The sequence below is a fragment of the Neomonachus schauinslandi genome, chromosome 13 (assembly GCF_002201575.2).
Source record: "Neomonachus schauinslandi chromosome 13, ASM220157v2, whole genome shotgun sequence".
Taxonomy (NCBI): Eukaryota; Metazoa; Chordata; class Mammalia; order Carnivora; family Phocidae; genus Neomonachus; species Neomonachus schauinslandi.
In genome coordinates, this window is record NC_058415.1 from 7,542,516 (window position 1) to 7,559,181 (window position 16,666).

Here is a 16,666-nt window from a genome sequence, read left to right on the forward strand (position 1 = left end):
TAAATTATGTGTTTTTAAGTTTGATAAACCATACAGTTTTTTTTACTTATGCCTCCTCTTCACTTACTAATACATCTGTTCATTTAATAAATCTGTTGAGTACTATGTACCAGACACTGTTCCGGGTGCTGGAGATGCCAAGATTATTAAAACACAGTGCTGCCCTTAGGATTTAGTGGGTGAGGACAGACATACAAACAAAGTATAGTAATGCTGTGTGGATAAATGATGTAATCTAGATGCCACAGGAGCCCAGAGAGGACGTCCCTAGTTCTGCCTCAGGGAGGGAGGGGAAGAAAGGGTGATCTAGGCATGGAAGGAAGATTAAGACTTCCCAGATGCATAAATGGGGAGCAGCATCCAAGGCAGCCAGAGGAACACATACGAGATATGAGAGACAAGGACACACATAGAAGGAGGTCCCAGTAAGCTCAAGTGCCATCATCCAGAGTGGACAGGACTGATGAAGTCAGGTAAGAGGGGGTTGGCTTTGTGTGGAACAATATATTTTATGCCGAGGGATTTACCTCTTACTGAAAGCAAAAAACCATTTATGGCTCCATATATGGTACCATATAGCCCATTTATGAGGAGAGAGACACATCAGACTGTCATTATAGAGAAGGGACTCAGGTGACAAGATGGCAGTCATCGAGGCTGGGAGCAGGGACAGGAGGTAGAGAAGACAAGAAAGAGGTTATTGTAGGAGTCCTTTGTGAGTAGTATGAGGATCTGAACTAAGGTGAAGTGGGAAGGATGGAGACTTTATCCAAGGGCTGTTATTTAGGAGAATTGCTAATTATTAATGTATTTATGGAGTAAAAGGGAAGGGCCAAATTCATTTGCGATTTACACCTCTAGACACAGATGGAAAAGTGTCATTAACAGAAGCAAAGGGAGTGGTTAGTAGGAGGAAGAGTGGGAGAGAAAGAATGGTAATAAATGGACTTCAGGGTTGGGGTTTTAGGCAGCTGTAAAACATCCGTGTGCATGTGTCTAATAGTCAGAAATATGGATCAGAAGATATTGGACTGCTCTTAACCGTTCTGCCTATGTGGTCAAGTGCAAACAGCTCCTAGCCTCCTCCCCCAAGCTCCATCAGCAGAGCAGGGCAAGTGGTAACCATCTGTTAAGTTCACGGACACTGGGGGCGGACAGTCCTGCCAGTGATCTGATGTATTTCTAAAGGTTGAGATGAGCTTACTCATTTTAGCATTTTATTAACTTTCCAGTCAGGTTTTAAGTGATACTAGCCATGGGCTAATCATCCTCTCATTTCCTTCTGCCTGGCTGAGAATCATACTCCACAAGATCATGAAGCTAAGAAACCATCACTTGAGACCTCTTCTTCATCCCATCTTGTTATTAATACTCTGTTTACAAGAATACGAGAAAAAGCAATCTGTGTGTCTTCTTTTTGCACACAGCCTTTAAAAGAATAAAGGTAGAAAAAGGTTTTAGCCACCACTGGCGTTAACAACCACCACCCAAACACCTGATGTTCGCAGCCCAGCTCTGGCGGTTGCTGGTTGTTTGAGTGTGTTCCTTAGGTCCTCCTGGCACTTCGGTTTGTTTGTTTGTTTTTAACATTTTATCTTAGTTTATAATTTTAATTTTTTTTCAATTCCCTCTTTAGAAAGCTTGTAACATATAAAAAAAACTACAAGAATGGTACAGTGAACACTCATACCACCCCACATCCACATTCACCCCCTGTTGATATTTTCCCTTCTCTTTCTTTCTCTTGGTCTCTGTTTGTTTGCTTGCCTGTTTTTTCCGAACCCTCTGAGAAATTGTTGTGAATATCATTGAGCTTTAACCCTAATTACTTCGGGAAAGATCTCCTAAGAAGGACATTCTCCTGCATAATCACAATGTAATTATCATGCTCCGGAAATTGAACATCAATAAAGCATTATCTAACATGCAGTCAATACTGAAATTTCCTCGATTGTATAAATAATGTTCTTTATAGCTAGTTTCTTTTTTTTTTTTTATTTTCTTTCCTTTCTTTTGATCCAGGATTTAATAAGATCACAGTTCTCATTTCTTGTTATCTTCTTGAATCTAATGAAGTTCCCCAGTTTTTAAAAAGTTACCATCATCATCAGCAGCATCATTGTCTTTCATGACATTGACAGTTTATGAAGACTCAGGACATTTATTTTGCAGAATGTTCCAGAGTTGGGACTTGCCTGCACTTTTCCTCTTCGACACATCCCTTCTCATCGGGAGCCCCACGTAGAGAATGTGGTGTTCCTTTACTCATTTGAGCCTCTGCTTGCACCCCATGGGGAGTTAAGATTAAGAGAACCACAGCAGGTGAAGCACCTAGCATGTGGCATAGCGTGGAGGCAGGCCACCTTGGCATGGCTGGGAGATTGAGGTAGAGAAGCCAGAGGGTGCTGTTAAATAACGACAGTGGTTGATAATGTAGGCCATGATGGAAGGTAAAAAGGGGAGGAAGGGGCAGAAGGTAACGGTACTTTATATGGCTGGGTGGTGAAGTGGACCTTCTCACACCTGTGGCTTTTGCCTTGTGCTGTGCTCTTCCCACCGGATATGTGGCCCATTCCTTTGCCAGCCCAACTGGCCTGGGCAAGTCGATGGAAGGTTATCTCTTCCGATCAGGTTTGGGGAGGAGGGCGACATGAAACAGCCCTGAATTTTGCACTGTGTTTGCATTAGTGTGCAGCATAAAAACACTAAGAGGAAATGTGCTTACCTTCCGCCTTTGGTTTATATATCTTTGCCTCTGTTTGCCTGGGAAATCCCCCAGTAAAAACTCCAGCAGTTTTCTTAACGGAAATAGGTTTATCACACTTCGCGATTTTTAGTGGGAAACGCATTTTTTTCCTGCCTTGCGGGCACTGATTCATCATTTACTTAGCTTTAGCTTGTTAATAAAATGGGCTGAGTCACTGTCAGAAGTCAGGAAAGGTCCACCACATCTAGCCAGTTAGCATCAGGTTCTTTGATCCTTGCCATCATAAAATAAAGTAAATGCAACTTCTCTCAATTTGATGAGGCTCCATTTTTATTTTGAAATATTATCTGAATGACACATCATTTCAGTGATGTACGCAGCACCACACCACATCACCTAATGTTGATTTAAGCTTATTATGGGAAGTGGTGTTTCACGATGTCATGTTGAACGAGCCAGGAGTACTTTACGACAGTGGCTTCCCATAAGAGGAACCCAGCGTCTTGGAAATGTCAGTTCATTGGGCTTCATAATATGTCTGTTAGAGCAGAGAAAACAAACATATTGATGTGAATCCCTTTTTGAGGTGGAGAAATCTTACAATCCCAAGAAAAGTCCGCTGGATCTGTGTTGCCCCCCTTGCCCGAGAGCATGTGAGCTGCCTCTCTCCATTCCACAGACGTCCACAGATATGGGGTGTTCTGTAGTACAACAGAGCTGAAGGAGACTTGAGGATTGACCGCCTGGGGTGACTTGGGAAGGGCTTCGATGAGCCCCATCTCTGAGCCAGAGGACTGAAAATAGGGAACGGATGTGGCCTCCTCGAGGCGTACACAATCTAGGACAGGAATCAACAGCAGAGAATGTTAGGGACAATTGTTTTTGAGAAAGTAGTCAAACAAAATACCTTAACCAAAAAAGGAATGTCAGTTTCTTGAGTCTGTACCAAGTATTGGGAAGCCGTACTGTTTTTTATCTTTATCAGATGTGGCATTGCTAAGATTCTAGATATATATATGCACAGTCTTTCTGTGCCTTTGGGTAACCAAGGCTGGTCTTCACTGATACCATTTTCTAATTCAGCACTGGAAACATGTTGTAGATTTTCTGGATGCTAAGGGGTTAAGGATAGCAACTGTTTTCTATTTAACTTCTTTGCATTTCTGCACTGTTCTCCAACTCTTGTCAAACCAGCCTCCTCACTGACTTTGTTTGTATCTGCATCTTATTTCAGGATCTTTTTCTACCTAGAAAGACAATAAGGACCTTCCATCATTGTTCTGTTCTTGACTAAACATTGCCCAGCCTGGAGCTTGGATTAGTTCTCAATCCAGAAAGCCCCCTTGCATCTTACAGCTCACAGAGACAAGTTCCCCTTGGTTCTTATCATCTGTTTTATTTATTTATCATTTCCCAGATACTGTCTTGCTAACTGAATTATTAGTTCTCTGAGGGCAGGAACCTAAAATTTCCTTATAACCTCCAGAATGCCTGTGTGGTGTTTCACAGTGCTACGTGTTAGGGAGGGTTTGACAAGGGAGAAGGACCAGTGTGGGAATGCCTAGGAAACAGGAGGCCATTGCCAGCCCCCACTGTCCAGGTGGGAGGTTCCTAGAAAAGAGTGGTCCCCCCGATTCATTGGTCTGGACAATGGTGGACCCAGTTCTCAAAGTTTAGCCATTTGTGCAACCTACATACTTTGCTACAACATATAATTGCTCTACTACATATGTACACACAAACACACACACACACACACACACACACACACTGCTAGGACTCCCCCGCCCTCATCCACTGGGGGTTCCCTATGTTGCTTTTCTGTGATCTTCAGTACTAGAAGCCTGAGACTCACCATCCTTTCCCATTTGCACCTATAACATGTGAACAGCTCAAAACTGGGCCTGCTGCTTTGCTCACCTTCCTTCACTGGGACTTTCTGAGCAAAGAGGGACATTGATATCTTCACCCACTGAGCTTTTTTCAACCTTACACACACACACAGACACACACACACACACATGCACCCACAAGATAATCTTTCTCTCCTCTCCCTCTTAATCTCCTAGGAGATGTGCATTAATGGCTAAAATCATAAGCATCACATAAAATATTAAAATTTATCAAAATATATCCCAGCATTGGGGACATCAATTTACTGAGTCACTTTGTCAGCTGGTGTTTGGGTACCAGGCGATACGCTGGACCCTGAGGATACAGCGGTCAGAAAGACTGACAAAACCCTGTCTCTCAAAGTGTGCAGCCTGAGGAGAGACCATGGCCAGCAGGCAGTCGTAACTTGGGCTATTATGCAGGGGTGCCAGAGGAGGCTGTGGGGGCACGCCGGAAGCACACAAAAATGACCCCAAAGTGGGGGAGCGCGGGAGAAATAGAAGAAAAAACGTCTCCCTGAAATCTGAAAGTCTGTCAGACCTGGCTAAGGGCCATGGGTATGCACAGGAGCTGAGAGGAGGGGGTGCCAGCAGGGGCAGGGCTCTGCAGGGTGGGGGTGCTCATAAGCTGCCTTCAGGAAACCGGGCTTTCTCTGGAGGACAGGGATTTGTGTATTTGCCCAGGAAGGGCACCCTGGGGACTCTGGCATACATTCCAAAGGCCTCCCCATCGTGTCATCCACCCAGCAAGAGTTCAGAACATACTCTCCGCCCAACAGAAGAAGACATGACAAAGAACAGACAAATGGCGTGTGCGGTCCTCAAGAGACAAAGACTGTCCTTTGTATAACCTAGACCAGCGAGGCAGCACGGGGTCTATATTATTTTCTTTTTTAACACAATTGGAAACGCCAGTTTTGCCCCTTACAATTCCAAGCTTGTATTTTATGTAGTCGTGACCTATATTAGAGGATTTTGAAGAGTCACTGAGTGTCAAAAAAAAAGTCACCTCCATGTTAGAGACACGATGACGAACATGTGGAAGAGAGAGCTTTGGTATCATGAGGAAGTCGGCCGCACTCGTCTTCTGTCGGAGAAGACCTGGGTGTCGTTAAGAGGGTACCCACGTTGCGGGGTGTTATAATGGAGTCACGACTTCCCCAGTGAGCGCTGCTCTAAGCACTTCCCTGACGTGTGTCACAGACACTTTCCCACACGGACAGAAAGATACCTGACTTACAGGGCAACTAGTAAGCACTGGCCCCCAAATAAAGCCTGTCAATCTTGATCATCGAAACACCTGAGAAAAGCCAGAGCTGAAAAACCAACATAGGCTTCAAAGAGCCATTTCTTCAGCCTGCATGTTGACATCTGCGGCATCTTCTGTCAGGCCATCGATGTCACGTCACCCAGTGCCACGTGATCGTGAGCGTCATCCTTTCTCTTGGGGCTGCAGCACTTTCTTTCCGGAAAACAAACAGTTATCCTCACTCAGCATCCCACAAAGGGGTCGGTTTCTCTGTAGGAAAATGACTTCCATAGATATTCGGGGCTGAGAGACATGGTGTTCAAAATACACGCGCAACACACACACACACACACACACACGTTTTATTTGAGAATCCCTGAATGTGATGAACATTGTTCTCAATGTCTATGCTGTGAGCAGAGAAGAGGCAGAAAATCCCAATGTCCCAACCTTGAAAATGGAGATTAGAACATTGGGTCTTAGATTGGAAAAACTTGGGACCCTTATTCTATTTTTTTTTTCTTTGTATCTGTGGAGAGTTTCTGGTACTTCTCCAAGTTTATTCCAGGGCAGAAACGCCCACAAGTCTTTAAGCTTCTTTAATGCTGATCTGTAACCACAGCCGTGCTTTATCCTCCATGGCAGATATTAGTTGGGTTACTGGCCTGTGGAATGAAACTTCTTATAGAGATATTCACCATATTAACAGCTTCTTAAATATGCCCCCCTCAGGGATGCCTGGGTGTCTCAGTCAGCTAAGTGGCTGCCCTCAGCTCAGGTCATCATCTCAGGGTCCTGGGATCAAGCCCCACATGGGGCTCCATGTTCAGTGGGGAGTCTGCTTCTCCCTCTGCCCACCCCTTGCTTGTACTCTCTCTCTCTCTCAAATAAATAAATAAAATCTTTTAAAAAGAATATTCCCCCCTGATCTACTCCTCTCAGCACACATACAGGGAAATTGGTGATATTTGCTCCTTTCTTCTTACTTACCTAGTGAGTGTGAATAGCTCTATTGGGGAAAAAAAAAACAGCAACAAGAAGACATTGCTGAACTGGCTTTTCTAGTCTTCTCTGATTTGTCTCTGATCTGTCTCTAATTTAAATGTCTGTGTTGTCTGCAAAACTTTTATAAGCATTATTTTCAGAGTCCAGTCTGTTTCTTGATAATGGAGGAGAATAAAGAGCTAAGCCTACGTGGCTATCTCAACTTACTACTAAGAACTTAAAAAGCCTAGTCAACTTGGATTCCTCCTCTTTCAAGCATTCTCTCATCTCATTAATCTGTAAGTCCTGTTAGCTCTACCTTCAAACACAATCAGCTTCATTTCTCCAAGCTGAGTTCACCACTGTTCCCCCCCCATCTCAACTACAGCAGGCCCCTCACTGTCCCCCACATTCTGCTGTCGACCCCCATCCCGTTAGCACACACAAGGCCAGGGCTCCACACCACAAGAGGGGCCCTTTAAAATGTAAATGGAGTCTCTGAGGATTTCCTGCTCCCGTCCCGCCCCTACCATGCTTGGAGTCAAGTCCAAACTCCTTTTTGTAGGCGACAAGGCCCTCTATGGTCTGGCCTTAGTCACACTCTTATCACACACAGCTCCTCCTTGCTTAGTCTGCTCTGGCCACACTGGTTTTCTTACTGTTCCTGGAAAACACCAACTCATCTTGCCTCGGGGCCTTTGTACATGCTATTCCTGAAGGCTGAAAGGCACCTTCACCAGAACTCTACGTGACTTGTGCCTTCATATCTGATGTCTGCTCAAATATTACCTCTTGAGAAAGGCCTTTCTCAACCACTTCCCCTAAACCCCCCACCACCCCCAGTCTCACTCTCTTTCGTAACTCTGCTTTGTTTCTCTTCATGGATTTAGCAGTCCCTGAGATTACGCTGTCTCCTTACTGACTTGCTTACAACCCACTAGAACCGGAGCTCCCTGAGAGCAGAGACTATGTCATGCTTACAGCCCTTTACCCGCTCAGCGCTTGGGCATTGTGTGGAATGAACGGATGTGAACAGAAGGGAGAACTACGACTATGATTCCTTTATGATTTCTGGGAACGGTAACAGTAACCCTGAGCAGGTGATTGCTGTTCTTCCATCTGCACATTGTCCTCTGCGTCACCTCAGGACAAAGCAAGAGACACTGATGTGAGCATACGCATGTCACTCCACCAGACAAACAGCTTGACTCATGGTCCAAATATCCCTTCACATCAGATTATTTTCCATGTATTTTTAGTTTTGAAGTGCAGTGGTTGTTCATTTTAAAGAGGTCTCATTCATTTCACCTCTGAATGCCAAATTAGCCATCTTTATTTTGTTCCCACATTCCAAACAAATCTACCTCATGCAGAGCCCAAGATGATGTTTTTTTAGTCGCCTTGAATTTTCAGTCAGGAAAATGAGTCATGACAATAACAAGGAAGGCTTGAGGTAAAATAGAATTCCTTTTCTTGCAGCCTCTACTTTAGTCCGTTAGCATGAAGCAACATGGAGTTCAAACTAAACCATTATGTGATTCGGATGTATCAGTGTATTCCTTTCCTAAGGCTTTCTCTGAAACAACGGATCAAATGGAGACAGAATGTGAAAGCCCATAAGCCTTTCTAGTGTGACCTGGAAATCAACTTTATCTTTTCCCGTCTTGGGTGGGAAGCAGCTGGGGGAATGGGCCCTGAAGAAGCTGTGTATCTTTTTGCAAGTGAAGGACTGTCTGCCTGCTGGTGGTGAGGAGACCAACCACGGAAGTGAGCAGAAACCGCAAGACTAAGTTTTTTTGCTCCTTTCTCTGAAAAATAGTCTTTGGTTGCTTTTCTGTTTAGATGCAAGGAGAAATAGTTTTCTAGGTTTTAATCATCTTCCCCAGAGTCAATGATTGGAATCATTCTTTTGAATAAGATGTTCTCCCCTCAAAAACAGAAACTGTGGTCTCTGGGCAAATATAGTATCCAACTGGACGTTAACTAGCTCCAACTGAGCAAAGGTGCCATCCACCTGGACACAAATATTGGCACCAGGGGCTCCTGGGTGGCTCAGTCGTTAAGCGTCTGCCTTCGGCTCAGGCCCCAGGGTCCTGGGATCGAGTCCCGCATCGGGCTCCCTACTCGCCGGGAGGCCTGCTTCTCCCTCTCCCACTCCCCCGCTTGTGTTCCTGCTCTCTCTCTCTCTCCCTCTCTGTCAAATAAATAAATAAAATCTTAAAAAAAAAAAAAAAATACTGGCACCAGGCTGGGAGCTAAGTCTATGGAACCTGTGGTCTGTTCAACAGAGTAATTCCTCAACAGCAATGACCAACATGTATTAAATACTTACCCTTGCGTAGGACTGGATAAGGAGCTGGAGATACAAAATGGTAGCAGACATCCAAGGACTTGATGTTCTTTTCATATAGAAGAGCCAAGAGCCCTTCTCTAATTGTGAATTTTTAATAGATGTGGTTTCCTCCAATTCATTTCTCTAACCAAATGTTGAGGCTTGTATTCAAGGGAAGGTACAGAAAATTCCTTTGTGGTTACTACCATAGTAACCTGACATCCTGAAGAGGAAAAAAAAAAAATTACACGTAAACAGCACATGTTATTACTGATCAAACCCCCACCCAGCTAGTTTCTTTCAAATTTATGGATTATATTGACTTTTAAGGTCTTGTTTGGCAGTAGCTTTCAAAGGCCCCTGGCCATACTTGGCAGGAGTACTGCATCTGAAGTTAATTCTAAAAGTTCTTCCGATGTCATCAAGAGGTTGGTGTTCACAGTTTGAGCCCATGAGAAAGACATGGAAGGGGCCATTTTTTTATATACCTGTGCCTCCCTTTCTCATGTTTGGACAAAAATAACACTCTTCCCTCTCATGCCTGTTTGGCTTTCTCGTTACACTCACTTCTGAATGTTTTTCTTTCATCTGATCCACTCTGTTGCAGAGCAGACTGAACTGTACGCCTAATAAAGAGAGTCTTCTCTTTGCCGCAGGACCATGAGTTAATCCCCTTGCTCTGACCTGCTCCAAGCTGCCCAAAGGATGATCTCATTCAGAGGGTTTTCTTTTTTATAGCAGAATTTTTGACATCAAATGTCTAAGACCACTCTGGATAAATTCTCTTCTGGTTGGTGATTTTTCTGTAAAGAGGATTTGGCAGAATCAGACTTTTCTTCCCTTTCTCCCCATCACATCAGATTCTGAAATAGACAAACAACAGAGTCACAGCCAATTCTGCAGTCAAGATATTCCAAAAAATCCCAGCTCTTGGTTAAATGTGTCCTGCATAATTCATTTCTCTGACATATCCTGGGTGTCCTCTCCCCTCCCTTTTCATTCCCATAGGGAGGGAGAGATTGTGATGCTCTCCGCCCTATTTCAGTCTATCCCAGAAAAAAAATACACTCCTTGGCCTTAGGGCATTGGTGACTTTGTTTTCTGGCCTTAGAACTGACCCCCTATACCCAAGTTTAGAAAGTGTCCTCCAGAACACGCTATCCTGTTTCCCACACTCACTCATCATAACACACGTGTGAGTCTTCTGTGAGAAACTTTGGTGGTCATTTCACCTATAGCCAGCTCACAGCCCTCATTTTGTCTTGGTCTGTGGAGGCTCGGGCAATCATGTTTGAGTCTTGGTCTTGGCCAACGTGAGAAATTATTTGCAGTTAATATTGATCCAGCCTCTCGTGAGGAGAATGAAGCTCTAAGCCCTCGCAGGAAATGGATTCAGCTCTTTGACTAGTTTGGAACAGAATCCTCGGACGGACATACAGCTCTTGGCGGGCTTCGGTCCTGCCCAGATGGACAGTGTTGCAATTACCCACACTTCCCAGCGGCTGTTTCTTCATTACTGAAAGCTGGTCTTGATTGTCTCAGAAGCAGAATTCAATTTGCAGTTCCCCCAGTAACGTGCTGTGATTCATTCGGGGACAAATCTGGATTGAACTGAGTCCAAGTGTCTCTTTTGTGAGACAGAAGGGAAGTATAAGTAGATACTATAGTCACCCAGATGAGTCAGCCAGGAATTCATGAAGTGATTCATAAATCGTTATAAAGACCACTAAAGTCTACTAAAATGGAGTGCTGTCTGGCTATACAAAGTGGGGTATTATCATTGGGGGGTTTTTTTTAGATGTTAAATCAGATGTGAAATCCTTAAAACTGTGCTTTTTTTTTTTAGGTTTTGAAAAGGATTCCTTTTTTCCCCCTCTGTAGTTGGCCAATGGCTAAAGCCACTTTTTATTGATTAGTTTTCACAGATGAATTTAAAAACCACTACAGTTCTTTGGGGGATAAAAAAATGCCTCCCCAAACCCACCATAGACCAGTTTGTATCCATTATTTCTACTCCCTAGCAGCAAATCAATAATATTTTTCATGTGAATACAATGAAACGAGCTGTTCTGATGCATTCTTCTTTCTTTGGGAGGTCCATTACCCCTGTGGAAGAGAGAGGGGAGAAAAGAACTGTCCAAAGCACATATCAACCAACATTTAATCTACTTGATCACAGAAAGCCCTCTTTTCAAAGTATTAACCCCCAACACAATGCTAAACCACACAGTCCCATGCTGCTTGCTAGAACTGCTTGAATATACAGCACAAATGAAGAAAAGTAAGATATATTTATGACATGTGCTTAACCTGCAACATGGTCTATTAGCAAATATTATTTGAAGAAATACAGTTGTCAGTTGACATAGAAATACCTTGAACTTATAGACAGGAGACAGAGCTTTATTTGGAAGGAGTTATCCAGCTGGAAAGACCAAAGGTGTAAAAAAAAAAAAAAAAAAAAAACCAAAGGTGTAAGCCCAGCTTGGGCATGAAGACCTCTAGTACAGAACCGAACAAGTTCACCAAAGCAAACTGGGAAACTGGTTGTCAGGTTTCTTCAAGGCAGTGGATTATTGATAAGCCCATCCCCACCAGCTGGTGAGAAGGTTCCAAATCTCAGATGCTTGTAGGAGTCCTCCACCGCCCTCCCTCACCCCACCCCTCCACCTTGCCTTGTGTCTCCTCTAGGGAGCATCTAACCTTATTGGGATAAAGTGATATCTGGAGAACTAGCTATGTAACTGGGCAAATCATTTCATGTCTCTGGGCCTACTTTATCTCATCCAAATAAGGCTACTCCATTGCCTTTCAGCTAGAACATGATATGATTGTATGAATTTGTGAACTCAGATACTCTGTGGGGAAACCCAATGCCAAGAAATGAGACTCTTACACAAGACCACGACTATCTGCTCTTAGAACTAGAAAATTAGCCAGATGGGCAAATGCCTTGCTTTCTTCGAGCCTTAGTTTCTGTATCTGAATAGTCAAGAGAGAAAAGAGTCCTAAGATTTTTTATTTTAAGAACTCTGTAGAAATTCAAATGCGGTGCTGGAACCACAGTCTTATAGAGCTCTCAAGCACTGGGTATGTGTTCATGTCAGGGTTACCTTAAGTGTACATTCCATTTAGAGCCGTCATTCCATAAACACGTGTGGATCATTTGGAAGGTGTCAGACATTGTCTAAAGTACTGTGAGATTTCTGACTTCCCAATTTAAAGTGGTTCATAATCCACCCCCAGCCCTCACCTTCCATTCTTAATTTTTCTCCATAGTATTCATTTCCTCAGTACAATATATAGTTTCCTTACTTAACTTTGTTAATTGCCTTCCTCCCCTCCCCAAAATAGAAGTTCCACAGAAGCGGGGATATTTTTCATGTGTTGCTCTGTCCCTGGTGATTAGAATAGGGCCACACACTGGGTCAGTGCCAATAACTATCTCCTGAATGAATAAATGAATATGTTACCTCAGATTTTATGATCCCCAGTAAGCGCTGAGATTCTCTTTATTTTATACTTGAAATTGAGGCTGGGAGAAGTCAGGGAATTTGTTCAGGATTAGCCAGCTAGCAAGGACAGAGCCAGACTTTAAGCCCAGTGAGTCTTCAGTGATATCCATCTCCTCCTGCCATTTGCAAAGTTTCTGTATATGAACCTCATCAGTTCTGTGTGTCTCAGTTGGGATCTACCGTTCTGTGAAACAACCTAAGATTGTTTCTGAGTGCTTCATTTACAGGAAAGATGACCTCTTTGCTTCTGGCCCACTTCACTGCAAGGTTGGAAAGCTCAGTGTGAGCCGAGGGTGGAAGCGGGTTGACAGAGGGGAAGGAGCTTAACGGACTAAATCCCCCCAAATAATAGGCATTTTCTAGGGTGTGTATAGATATATGTTTATAGAAGCCTTTTTAGGTTTATTTTTTTCCAGAAGATGTTTTTATGAGCCCTTTAAAATCTGCCCCCCCCCCTCCATTTTGTTTTTGTTTTGTTTTTGTGTTTTTTGGGTTTTCTGGCAGGAGGTGTGGGGAGGGGTAAAAACCACTGAACCATGCAATGGCTCACGCTGAGGTTATATGTAAACTCCTCCACTAAAAGAGTACTAATGGTTGACTCAGTTCTCCGCTTTGCTTTTGTGTGAAGTGTTTCTGGAAGCACTGATTTTTTTTTTTTTTAATTTCTAGTCAGTTGTGTGCATATTTATATTAACAAAAGCTATGTTGAATGAAATCTGTGAAATGTGAACTGCAGATCAGCAGCTGGGGGACTGAGTTGGACCTAGAAAGATTGCAGACGTTCTGTCTTCTGGCTCTTGGACACTGCTGTAACTCAGAGTGAATCAGAGTGATGTCATCTTGTCCTGACATAATGGGGGATGAGATATTCCATGGGAGAAAAATTGTAAATCACTGCAACTTTGACTCAGCACCAAAATTGTTTATTTTAACATCAAAAATTTTTAATTCACTATCTTTGGATTTAAAAAAAAACCTCTGTTTTGGACGGCATATTCAGACCATATTCATTTTGGTATGTGTGCGTGTTAAAAAAGCAAGGTTGGAAAATCAGTGAGGGCGCTAAGAAAATGGAGTTCTAAGGCCCCACACCCTACCCTCAGTAACAGTAAGAACATTTTATGTTTGGCTTCATGAGCTTCTGTCTTAAGTGTGTGTGTTCTTGGTTCTTTGCTTGCTTCTGGAGTGCATGGCCTCAAACCACTCAAGTTTCTCAAGTCCTTTTGGCTTTTTCTAAAACGTTTCTGGCATCGGTCTTGTTACGAGTGGTCAGTGACTTCTGGATACTCTCAGGGCCTTCCCTCTAACAGAGGGACGCCCCTACTTCTGCACTCCTCTCCTACCCCCCACCTCGGATTTTAATTTGCTAATTCTACTCTACTATGAGTGGGTTAACATGGAAGCAGGTTTATAGAAGTTAAATTTAAATTAGTAGAAGAGTGTGAGAGATTTTTCCATAAAATACTATGTACCGTGTTTCAGCAGTAACAAAATTAAATCTAAGTACTGTATTTGAAAATCAATCACATTTATACACTCATTTCTTATGCTGGGCTTTTTAGCGCTGAATTCTTCTTTATTTCCTCGTTCCTAGCAATCATGTGGATAATTGTAATCACATCTTGTCACTTCTCATCTTTTCTCTATATGTGTAAAAGTTAACATTTTTGTATCAGTCCTTTCCTTTCCAAATCAAGGACTTCCTTAGGTGTACATTTATCTCACCTAGAATAGTTTACTTTTAAGTTTTTATTAATACTTTATATGAAGTGACACACTATATTTTTAAATTGCATTAACATCATACCATATAATCTTACTTACTTGAATAACATGGAGAAAAATCCAGTCTGAATTAGCAAAAAGCAAAATGTGGAGTCAGTCGAAGGATCAGTAGGTATATTTTACTCCCCCAGCCCAGGTCTCTGAAATAATCATTGATAACACCTTGATGTGATACCACCACATTTTTTCCCTTTGCTCACTGTTACTATGTTATGTAATATGTGGTAGCCAAGAGGGCATGGCCAGGGTTTGAAATTTGCATGAGTGAATAGACAAGAATGATTTATAACTACCATATAATTATATACTCTCTAGATAGATACATAGATAAATAATTTTATGTAGCTATATAATCCATATATAGGTGTAGAGTCTCTTGTATGGAATTTACATTCTAGATGACTCCTAAATGGATTCTGTCCTTTTAGCTAGTTGAAATCTTCCCTTCTTTATAGCTAATAATCATAGTTCACTCGATAGCCAGATCACCCCAAATTACAGAGATAAGATTTTATATTGCTGCTGGTCTTTGTCTCCTTCCCCCTCCCCATCTACCTTTTCTTCTTTTTTTTTTTTTTAAAGATTTTATTTATTTATTCATGAGAGACAGAGACAGAGAGAGAGAGAGGCAGAGGGAGAAGCAGACTTCCCGCGTAGCAGGGAGCCCGATGCGGGACTCGATCCCAGGACCCTGGGATCACGACCCGAGCCGAAGGCAGACGCTTAACCATCTGAGCCACCCAGGCACCCTCCCATCTACCTTTTCTATCTTTGTTCATCAGACCCTTGTTTCTGAGGCAGACTCACTGGCCCGGGGCGGGGGGGCAGGGGATTGTGAAATGGAATCCCTCTCCTCCATCAAGCCGACAATATCAGGTCAGATTTACACATACTGTGACTTGCCCCATCCACACACCTCCGGCCCTCTCAGCCCTCAACGGAAAGGAAGAGTGGCAGAAGTACCAGAGAAAAGACTGGAAAACCATCGAGAGTGTGCTGCGTCTTTTTCTCCCAGATGAAGAAATACAGGCAGGAAGCAAGTCACCGGATCTTGCTGCTTGCAGTGCCAGGTTGTCTTCCAATTCCAGGACCCCCCCCCACTCTCCCCGGGGGTCTCCTGCCCCCAGGGCCCCGGGGGCAGGGGTGGTCGTGTGGCCTCCTTTGAGCCCTAAAGCCTGCAATCCCACAATTCCTCAGCTCCCTCCCGTGACCTCCAAGAGGGTTGCCAGACGCATTAAGGATGTGTTCCCCAAGAAAATAGCCTCCATATGAGGAATCCCGGCACGGTTTTTACTCGATGTCCTCAGGGCAGTGACAGGGTTCATCTGCGATGTGTTCTCTCAAGGCCGTTCCGTTCATCTTCCAGGCAAATTCCAATTAAGATGATACACTTGGAAAATATATATTGACCTGGCCCAGGGTACTCAGTTACTGTTCTCCTGCAGCAAAGTGAAAATAGGCATCCTAACGCAGCCAGTTTGTTTTGGCCTCCTCTGGAGACTTCTCTTCCCCACGTCCTCCTCCTCCTCGGTTCCCGCATCCCCTTCCTCCACAGCCCTCGTAGGACAGAATGCATTTAGGAATCGTCTAGGGTGTAAATTCCATACTTTTTTTTTTTCATCCCATGGTTCCTTCCTGGCACAACACAAGTGTAGAAGCTCTGCCCTATTAAATATTCTGATTCAGAACGGTGCAAATTGCTTTATAAACTTGACTGGTTCAGTTTCCCTTCTTACCCTCTATGGCCCTACACAAAAGCCCAGCAAAGGGAGGGGACTCGTTCTTGTGCAGTAAGCCGCAGATGCCGCCGGCCACGGCTCCATGTTAGCGTCCAACAAAGCCTGTCTTTTCACTCGGCATAAGGAATAGCCAACTGAAAGCTTTCAACATCATGGGCCTTTCTGGGGACATGAAACAATTCATTGCTGATACACTTTGCTCCCCAGTTACTTTGTCACTTCATCTCACAGCACTGATGGGTTCCCTGTGCCAGCCCCCTAGTGACCCGGCACCGAGGGTCACTTCGGTGGTCTGTGGACGCTGTTAAACTTGAACACTGCTCTGCCAAGTGCACCTTGAAAGTCGCTTCAAACCCAGGGAGTTGGACCCTGCCAATGTCCCCTTACGATTAGAAGACTGGTGGACAGTTGTCAGGCTTGTGTCTCAGATTCGTTGACCAGGTCACCTTGTATTTGTCCCTCC

At 43.7% G+C, this 16,666-nt stretch overlaps 1 protein-coding gene across 1 annotated transcript in view; it reads left to right on the forward strand.

Moving 5' to 3' along the window:
* The window catches only part of GLIS3 (GLIS family zinc finger 3), a 425,196-nt gene that overhangs the window by 384,058 nt on the left and 24,472 nt on the right, over positions 1 to 16,666 (forward strand). The window lies entirely within an intron of this gene.